Source organism: Triticum urartu, chromosome 5A, assembly GCF_056163025.1.
Source record: "Triticum urartu cultivar PI428250 chromosome 5A, HENAU_Tu73, whole genome shotgun sequence".
Classification (NCBI taxonomy): domain Eukaryota; kingdom Viridiplantae; phylum Streptophyta; class Magnoliopsida; order Poales; family Poaceae; genus Triticum; species Triticum urartu.
The window spans coordinates 59374070-59384328 of NC_141877.1; positions in this window are offsets into that span (position 1 = coordinate 59374070).

Consider the following 10259-nt stretch of genomic DNA (forward strand, 5'->3'; position numbering starts at 1 on the left):
GCATATCACGAAGAACGTGTGCGAGAGTCTGCTTGGTACCCTGCTCAATATGCCAGAGAAGACCAAAGATGGGCCGAAAGCAAGGGCAGACTTGAAATCAATGGGCATCAGGCAGGAGCTTCACGCTAATGATGATGATGATGATGATGATGATGATGATGATGATGATGATGAGGCGAAGCAGGACACAGAAAGTCGTCGCAAAGGCAAAAAGGCCAAGAAGACCGGAAATGACTACCCTCCCGCGTGCTTCACTCTAAGTCAGGAGGAGATCGAGCATTTTTTCACCTGCCTCCTAGGAGTAAAACTTCCTTACGGTTACGCGGGGAAGATAAGCAGATACCTAGACCCAGCGAAGCAGAAGTTCAGCGGGATGAAGTCTCACGACTGTCACGTGCTGATGACGCAGATACTTCCAGTTGCAATCCGTGGGATCATGGACGCGCATGTCCGTGAAACGCTATTTGGCCTATGCAACTTTTTTGACATCATCTCTCGGAAGTCGATTGGCGTGAGGCAACTCAGAAGGCTACAGGAAGAGATCGTGGTGATACTATGCGAGCTTGAGATGTACTTCCCGCCCGCATTCTTCGACGTTATGGTGCATCTGCTGGTCCATATCATGGAGGATATCATCCAACTCGGGCCGACGTTCCTGCACAGCATGATGCCGTTCGAAAGGATGAATGGTGTCATCAAAGGATACGTTCGCAACATGTCACGTCCAGAGGGAAGTATAGCAAGGGGCTTTTTGACCGAAGAGTGCATCTCCTACTGCATGAATTATCTAGGCATCGAGAACCCCGTTGGTCTGCCCGTCAACAGGCACCTCGGCAGGCTCGCTGGATGGGGTCACCGTGAGGGTCGCCGCGAAATGCATGTCGACTTCGAGGGTCGACTCGCCGACTTTGAAAGAGCAAACCTAGTCACGCTACAACACATAGACGTGGTCGATCCTTGGGTGGTAGAGCACAAAACCTTTATTGAGAAGACGTACAATGACCGAGGCCAACAGAGGACAGACGGAGATATACTCAAAGAGCACAACTCATGTTTCACGCGTTGGTTCAAGCAGAAGCTTCTGTCGTACCCTTTACATGAGGATTCTTCCGCGGGAGAACAACTCATATTCGCCTTGTCACAGGGCGCCGAGCACAACCTGATGACCTATGAGGCGTATGATATCAACGGCTACACATTCTACACCGAGAACAAGGACATGAAGAGCGATGGTTATCAGAACTCCGGGGTAACGATGGAATCCTACACCGGTAACGACAAGGACAGATACTACGGCAGGATCGAGGAGATCTAGGAGCTGAGCTACGCTGGAGAGAAGGTCCCGATGTTCCGTGTCAGATGGGCCAAGAGCGTCCTAAAAGAAGACCGGTATTTCACCACCATGGTTATACCCGAAGCCAAATCCAAGACCGCAGGCGCAAACGTCACCGCGAAAAATGAGCCATGGGTACTGGCTTCCCAAGTGGACCAATGCTTCTTCATTACCGACCCGTCAAAGCCCAGTCGTGTTGTCGTGAGGAGAGGCAAAAGGAAGATCATCGGAATGGATGGAGTAGCCAATGAGCAAGACTTCGACAAGTACGGCGACCCGAAGATTGAACATGACGACGACGATGAAGTAGCAGCACACACCACAAGAAGAAGCAGGACCACCCTACCTAAAGGACATCCGTTCCACAGAAGAACTCCATTTGCGAAAAAGAAGGGCAAGAAGATTGTGAACAGATAGCTAGCTAAGATCGATTGTATTTAAATCGTAGTCTTCATTTCTCGATTGTATTTCATGGGCACTTTTTGATATCATGAATATTTTTAAATTTCATGGGCACTTTTTGAATTCATGAGGACACTTGATCTCGACCCCCCTCCATCTCGATCTCGATCCCCCTCCATCTCGATCCCACCCGCACCCTCCCCCACTCCACCGTCACAAATGAATGCAACTAAAAATCCAAAAAAACAAATTTGATTATATTTTCAAATAACAAATTTGATGATATTTTCAAATAAAAAATTTGATGATATTTTTTTAAAAAATATTATTGTTTTTATAAAAAATTATTACTGTTTCATATTCATATGCATTTTCTAAAAAATTATTAGATGCAACAAAAAAAATACTTATGGCGCACCGCTAGCTGGTGCGCCATTGCATTGCAAAAAAAAGATTACTTATGGCGCACCGCTCGGGGGTGCGCCATTGCTATCAAAAAAACATTCTAATGGCGCACCGCGAGGGGGTGCGCCATTAGTAATGTCCCCCCTAGCCAGATCCACTTCCCCCCTCGCCAGATCCACTTTCCCCCTCGCCACACCCTCACGCGCACCCCCTCCTTCCACCGCTCGCTCCACCGTCGCCGCCCTGCCTCCTCGGGCTCCACCGCCGTCGCCCTGCCTCCTCGAGCCGGGCAGCCACACGCGCCCAGCCTCTGCGGCCCCGACTCCGGCACCGCAGCGCCTCCCTCCCTGTCCCCGGAGCTGCCGTCCCTGCCCAGGAACGCCGCCACCGAAGCTACGTCGGTGACCGGTCCATAGGCAGGTAGCCACCACCCCTCCTTCCTCCTCCCTCCCCCTCCCTCCTTCCCTATTGCATCCTATGCCCGCTCAAAGTCCCCCCTGATTTCTGCACTGGATGAGCACCTGCCCTGCTGCTGCCCGCCCTCGCCCCGCCTGCACCGGCCCCCGCCTCTGCTCTCACCCCGCGCATCGCGCTCGGCCTACCGCCGGCTAAGCCCCGACCCCGCCCGCGCGACCCTGCTGCCGCTTCTCTGTCGTGGTTGTACGCCTGCGCCGCCACGCTGCTCTGCTGCTCTACATGCTGCTATCGCCGCCTCCTTTCCTCGTCCTTGATGCTCCTCTCCCCTCGCCCCTAGTGCTGCTACTCCACTTCTCTAAATCCTTCTTGATGCCGCTCTCTACTGCTTCTACTCCATCTTTATGCTATGAGAAATAACTGTCATCGAAAGCTTGCTTTGTGATTGAGTAATCTGCTAGTATAATTGTGTGATTGAGTAATCTGCTAGTATAATTGGTGGTGTTGCAAATAGAAGTAGAGTACTGCTTGTTGTACTTGTGATCTTGCAAATGGGAGTTGGAGTAATTTAACTTAACTGGAGTAATTTGTTGCATCTGTTGTAGGTGGTCTAGTGCTGCCCATCTACTGCCCATTTCCTCTGGTACCGGAGTTGGAGTTTAGTGTACTGGACACTTTCATAGATTGCTAGGGTACTTCCTCTCCTTTCTCTCCTTTAGTGTACTAGAAACTTCCATAAATTTCAGAAACTTCATATAAAAATTTTATTCACTGCTGCTGATGTACTACTTGTGATGCTGCTGCAGCACTACTTGTGATGCTGCTGCTACTTGGCTAAATTTTATTCACTACTACTGATGTACTACTTGTGATGCTGCTGCTGCTGCTGCACTACTTGTGATGCTGCTGCTAGTTGTGATCTTCTGAAATGACCCCTTTCTCCTGAAATGTTGATTAATTTCCGTTTCGGTTGAGAATGGGGCACTCCTAGGTCAAGAAAATTAGCAAAGGTCATGCCCAATTTCCTTGACCTAGAAGGTGCCCGATTCTCAACCGAAACAAAAATTAATCAACATTTATTTTTTCCTAGACTTGTGGATTTATTTTTTCCTAGACTGCCTCGGTGTCGACAAACCCTAAATGATGAGACCATGACCTCGTTCCTTGACAATAACCAACTTTTTGACCAAACTTTTTTCCTATTTAGAGCGAAACATGGCCCACAACGATGAGGCCGGTGGTTCGGGCGGCAAGCAATTCTGGGAGCTGTCCCAGGAGATGGAGGAACAACCTCACCGCTATGAGGATACCGCGGAAGACACCGATCCTGATTACACAACCCCTAGTGGCGTCGGGGATGACACCACTGATGGTGCCGCCGAGGATGCCACCACTGATGATGGCGGCGCACACACAGATGGCAGCCAACCGAAGAAACAAAGGAAGGACCGGCGCCCGAATGCGCTCCGCACCGTCAAGAAGGAATTCACTCAAGTGGACTCCGACGGGAATCCAACGGAGCCCAAACATATAGTTAAGGGTTACTCGGTTCAGCTCGGGTGCATTCTCCGGAGCACCGTCTCGATCAACACCGAGAACCTTAGGCATAAGGACCGAGGGAATTTGCGCAACCTCCTCTTCACGAAGCTGCACGAACGATACAAGTTCCCCGCCGAATTTGAAAACACACGCCTCTCAGGGAATAAAGTGAATAGTGCCGCCCTCACGAAGATGAGCACGGCCCTGTCTACTTGGAAAAGCGCAGTGAAGAGAATGATTGATAAAGGTGATAGTTATGAGAAGATCAAGGCGAAATATCCTTTGATGAGCGAAGATGAGTACAAGGAGTTCAAGATCAAGTGCGAGAGCAGTGCAACCTCCGAATCAAGTCAGCGGGGGAAAGAAATGCGGGAGTTGAACTTAGGGGAACACAAACTCGGTCCCGGCGGTTACAGAGTGGCGGAGCCTATATGGGACAAGGAGGACGCGGAGCGTGCCGAGCAAGGCCTACCGCCCCGCTTCGAGAAATACAGCGCTGACAAGCAGACCAGGAACTATGTCAGGGCCCGGTACAAGGAGGACCCGATAACAAAGGAGCTTACCACGGATCTGAAGACCAGGGCGCTTGAGGTTCTTCTGGTAAGGAATACACCCCGCATAATTAGCTCCATATGGTTGCACTCTAATTAATCCCCAATATTTCTAAATGGTTCACGTTCCTTTCGCAGGACACTGAAAGCAGTAGCGCCGGGTCGTCTAAGAGCTCCCCTTTCGACACCCCTTTAAATAGGGCGTTGAACATAATGAAAAACAAGGATAAGCTCACTAAGCCAACGTCAGCTGGTTGTGTGGCCGGCAAAGGATTGTCCACAAAATGGGGGTCATACTATACCGCTGGTGTGCAGAAGGAGAAAAAGACCAGCTCGGAAAGCCAGACGCGCGAGGTTGAAGAACTCAAGGCACAAGTGGTGCAGATTCCGGAGCTTGTCCAAGAGCAAGTGCAACAACAACTTGGAACGATGCTCAACGCCATGGTGCCTACGTTGATTCATGGGCTGACGACGTGGATTGTGGGCGGCCAACAGGGGCCTCCCCCGGTTCCCAGCTTCACGGCCAGCAACTCGCACAGCGCGCAGGCGGCTCCATTGGTGTCTCCGGCGGCGCCATTGGTGTCTCTGGCGGCGTCGCCATTGGTGTCTCCGGCGGAGGCGGTATTCATGTCTCCGGCGCCGGCACGGGCATTGGAGCTTAATGCACCTGGGTGTACGCCGGCCGGCACCTCGCCAGCAAGCGCCCCCTCCGTAAGTTGCACGCCCGCCGTTGGCGGTGCCTCGACATTAGCCGAACTCGACGGCATCACGGTAACTAAGCCTCTCGGCCGATGACTTCATCTCCTTGCCTTTGACTGGGCATCCCTGATGCCCTGTACATGTTTCCGCAGGGCACCGCCGACGTTCCTTGCACTCTTCTACACTTCGTGGGCGCCGAGTTGGTCGATGTCGCCAAGGGCAGAATCGTTCAACCAGGCAACCCCATGTTCCACGGTAATCCGATGCCACCCACAATGTATAGGGTTGAAGTGGTTCAGGTGCTGCCAGGTTGCGACGAGCTGTTACCTCCGATTCGGCCCGCTGGGGCCGACGAAGAAGATGAGATGACCCTCAGTACCTGCGTAAACCGGCCCTTGCTTTGTCCGAAGAGCCAGATTCGTTTGGGGGCGGGGGACACCACCCCACAGACAAGACTGCCAGTCGTGCCGGCGCCAAGCCATGGCAAGAACGCCGCAACGCTACCGGACCTGTCGGACATCCCTATGGCACAGGATCCGGACAGCCCTATGGCACAGGATCCGGACGGCGACGACAACGACGACGGTACATTTACCAAAGTTGATAAGCACTTTGCCGAACATGGGTACACTGACGAGTTCTGCGGGCCTCTTTCTCAAGAACCCAACCAAGACGACCGCGATCTAGCTGGTACGGCGGAGAAATCCAATTGCAACAGGCGTCGTCTGGCGTTCAGCTCTCAGGACACGCCTCTAGCTCCCGCCTTCACCGAGCCTCAGATAGCTGAGGTGTGAAATATTATTAGCCCCAACACGCTCAAGAAGGCGGTCTGTGAGCAGAACTCGGTCCCATTATAGGAGATCAAGAAGAAGGGACGGAAACGAAAGACTAACAAGGGCGCCGGTGCGAGCCAGCTGGCACCGAGTTCGATCCGTGCTCAGGACGGGCCACCTTCACCTAAGGATATCTCGAGGAGGGTGCATGTGGCGGGTAGGGAGATGCTACCGCCAAATATGCTGAGTGCTGCAACTGGTGCTATGCGGAGTTTGCACGACAGTGTTCTTTCTTTGGAGAAGCGGCGTCTCAGAGAGAAGGATGTGGCATACCCGGTTTTCGTGGCCAAGGTGCCAGAGGGCAAGGGCTTTGTGGATGGCGACATCGGGGGTACGATCGTCCTGCGGTTTGATGACATCTTTGCTACGTTTAACCTTCATCCGCTGCACTACACCTTCGTTTGGCTGTTTTTGCTGAGTATGGAGATGCTGATCATTAGAGACAAGACCCCGGACATCGTGATAGTCGACCCCTTCTACATGCGTGCCAAGCACTTGAGCAGCGCTGGGGACCGCCAAGTTGCGAGTTCACACCTCGAAGGCGTCATTCTAGAAAACCGAGATAAGGATAACTTCCTTGTGCTTACTTTCCTGAGTAAGTCATCCCTTAACCGCCCCGTAACATATGATTTCTTAGATTTCGATCGTTCTTTTTTTTCTAACATTCCGTGTTCTGTGCAGTGACACACATTGCACACTCATCCTCTTAAGCCTGAAATATTCCATGGCCACGTATTTAGACCCGAACCGTAACTCCAAGATAGACTACACAAATGTCAAGAAAGTTCTTGATGATGTTCTCCCCGCCTACGCCAAATCTGGAGGCACCTTCACCAGGGCAGTTCATAAGTACGGCAAGCACATGTTCTCACACAATACGAAGTTCTTCTGCATCAAGCAGCCTCCTGGCGGTCAGAAGGATGCCTACTACGCCCTCCATCACATGCGGGCGATCATAAGGGACCATCATCAACTTCTGCTACCAGATAATATCAAAGATTGGGCCGCGAGCTTGTCGCCAGTCCAGGACGCGGACCTCAGACAAGAATTCTTTCGCATCCAGTCGGAGTTTGCGGACATCATCCATCAAGATGTCCTTCATACCTTGGGGCAGTTCTTCCTCAGATATCAACCGTCCAACAGTGAGATAGATGAAATTCTACAAATGCAGGGTGACAACGACCGCGATTTCATGACCATCACGACAGACGGCGGCTTCATCCACGTTCCTGTCCGATGAGTCGAGTCAAAAGTAGTGATGTGTAGTTCTGAAACATTGATTGGCTCATGTTGTAATTATACTTCAATGAATTTGTATGTCTCTTTGGTTTGGATAGTCGTTCAACTTAGATCTAATCGATGCTATTTATTAGTAGGACTGTGAATCGTGCTATTAATGTCTTGCTTTTCTCTTCCGATCCTTTTGTTGCATACTTACATATTGCTTACGTATTGTCTGTTGTTTGGCTTGTGCATAGAGATGCCGTCGTATGTCGTGTACAAGGGTAAGGTTCCCGGAGTCTACGACGACTGGGAGGAGTGTCAGAGACAGGTTCACCGTTTCAGCGGTAACAGTTACAAAGGGTACACCACTAGGGCGGAGGCCGAATGTAGATACGCCCGCTATCTAGAGGGAGAGAGGAGGGAGCGTTGGAGGAACCGGATGAAGACCAGTTTGATCGTGATGATGCTCATCGTGATGACCACAACTCTCTTCTATGTGATGGTAGTTTAGATGATCGATGTCGACTTGTAATGTGAAGGCAAACTCCGATACTCGCGGTCTTGAGACTTTTAGTGTTTTATATTTGTTCGGTCTTTTGAATTCGGAGACTAATCTTCTATTGTATTCGATGAATCTGATGTTGCTGTGTGCTGCTGTCTATATTCTGTCCAATAATATATTTTGTAACCTGTGCAAAAATCATAAAAGCAAAAAAAATAAAACCTAATATTCATACTAATGGCGCACCACACAAGACACTAATGGCGCACTATGATCATCACACTAATGGCGCATTAACTGCTGGTGCGCCATTAGAATGCCAAAGCACATGGGTACATATGGCCCCCTGGGAGGCATTCTAATGGCGCACTGCAGGCTATACTAATGGCGCACTACGTGGTGCGCCATTAGAACACCAGATACTAATGGCGCACCGGTGGTGCGCCATTAGAATTTAATTCTAATGGCGTGATGCCAGTGGCGCACCGATAGTGCGCCATTAGAAGGCAAATTCGGTGCGCCACTAGCATGCCTTTTCCTAGTAGTGAACATACAATCATACCATAGGCTAGCTTCTAGGATTTAGCCTCTCTGATCTCGTGGTAGATCAACTCTTGTACTACTCATATTATCAAGAATAATAAAGCAGGACATAGGGTTTTACATCCATCAAGAGGGCCCGAACCTGGGTAAAACATCGTGTCCCCTGCCTCTTGTTACCATCCGCCTTAGACGCACAGTTCGGGACCCCCTACCCGAGATCCGCCGATTTTGACACCGACAAATGACTTTTCATTCTCTTTCTATTTTCTGTTGTGGTCGGGTTTTGAGTCTTTACTCAACTTCACACCTTGCAACATAGGCAAGAACTCCTTCTTTGACTGTTCTATTTTGAACTGCTTCAAAATCTTGTCAAGGTATGTATTCATTGAAAAAACTTATCAAGCGTCTTGATCTATCTCTATAGATCTTGATGCTTAATGTGTAAGCAGCTTCAACGAGGTCTTTCTTTGAAAAACTCCTTTCAAACACTCCTTTATGCTTTCCAGAAAATTCTACATTATTTCCGATCAAGAATATGTCATTCACATATACTTATCAGAAATGTTGTAGTGCTCCCACTCACTTTCTTGTAAATACAGGCTTCACCGCAAGTCTATATAAAACCATATGCTTTGATCACTTTATCAAAGCATATATTCCAACTCCGAGATGCTTGCACCAGTTCATAGATGGATCGCTGGAGCTTGCTCACTTTGTTAGCACCTTTAGGATCGACAAAACCTTCTGGTTGCATCATATACAACTCTTCTTTTAAGAAATCCATGAAGGGATACAATTTTGACCTCCATTTGCCAGATTTCATAAAATGCGGCAACTGCTAACATGATTCGGACAACCTTTTAAGCATCAATATGAGTGAGAAAATCTCATCGTAGTCAACACCTTAAACTTGTCCAAAACATTTTGCGACAATTCGAGCTTTGTAGATAGTAACACTACTATCAGCGTCCGTCTTCCTCTTGAAGATCCATTTATTCTTAATGACTCACCGATCATCGGGTAAGTCAATCAAAGTCCATACTTTGTTGTCATACATGGATCCCATCTCAGAATTCATGGCCTCAAGCCATTTCACGGAATCTGGGCTCATCATCGCTTCCTCATAGTCCATAGGTTCGTCATGGTCAAGTAACATGACATCCAGAACAGGATTACCGTACCACTCTGGTGCGGATCTCACTCTGGTTAACCTACGAGGTTCGGTAGTAACTTGATCTGAAGTTACATGATCATCATCATTAGCTTCCTCACTAATTGGTGTAGGAGTCACAGGAGCAAATTTCTGTGATGAACTACTTTCCAATAAGGGAGCAGGTAGAGTTACCTCATCAAGTTCTACTTTCCTCCCACTCATTTCTTTCAAGAGAAACTCCTTCTCTAGAAAGGATCCATTCTTAGCAACGAATGTCTTGCCTTTGGATCTGTGATAGAAGGTGTACCCAACTGTCTCCTTTGGGTATCCTATGAAGACACATTTCTCCAATTTGGGTTTGAGCTTACCAGGATGGAACTTTTTCACATAAGCATTGCAACCCCGAACTTTAAGAAACGACAACTTTGGTTTCTTGCCAAACCACAGTTCATATGGTGTCGTCTCAACGGATTTAGATGGTGCCCTATTTAACGTGAATGCAACTGTCTCTAATGCATAACCCAAAACGATAGTGGTAAATCGATAAGAGACATCATAGATTGCACCATATCTAATATAGTACGATTACGATGTTCGGACACACCATTACGCTGTGGTGTTCCAGGTGGCATGAGTTGCGAAACTATTCCGCATTATTTCA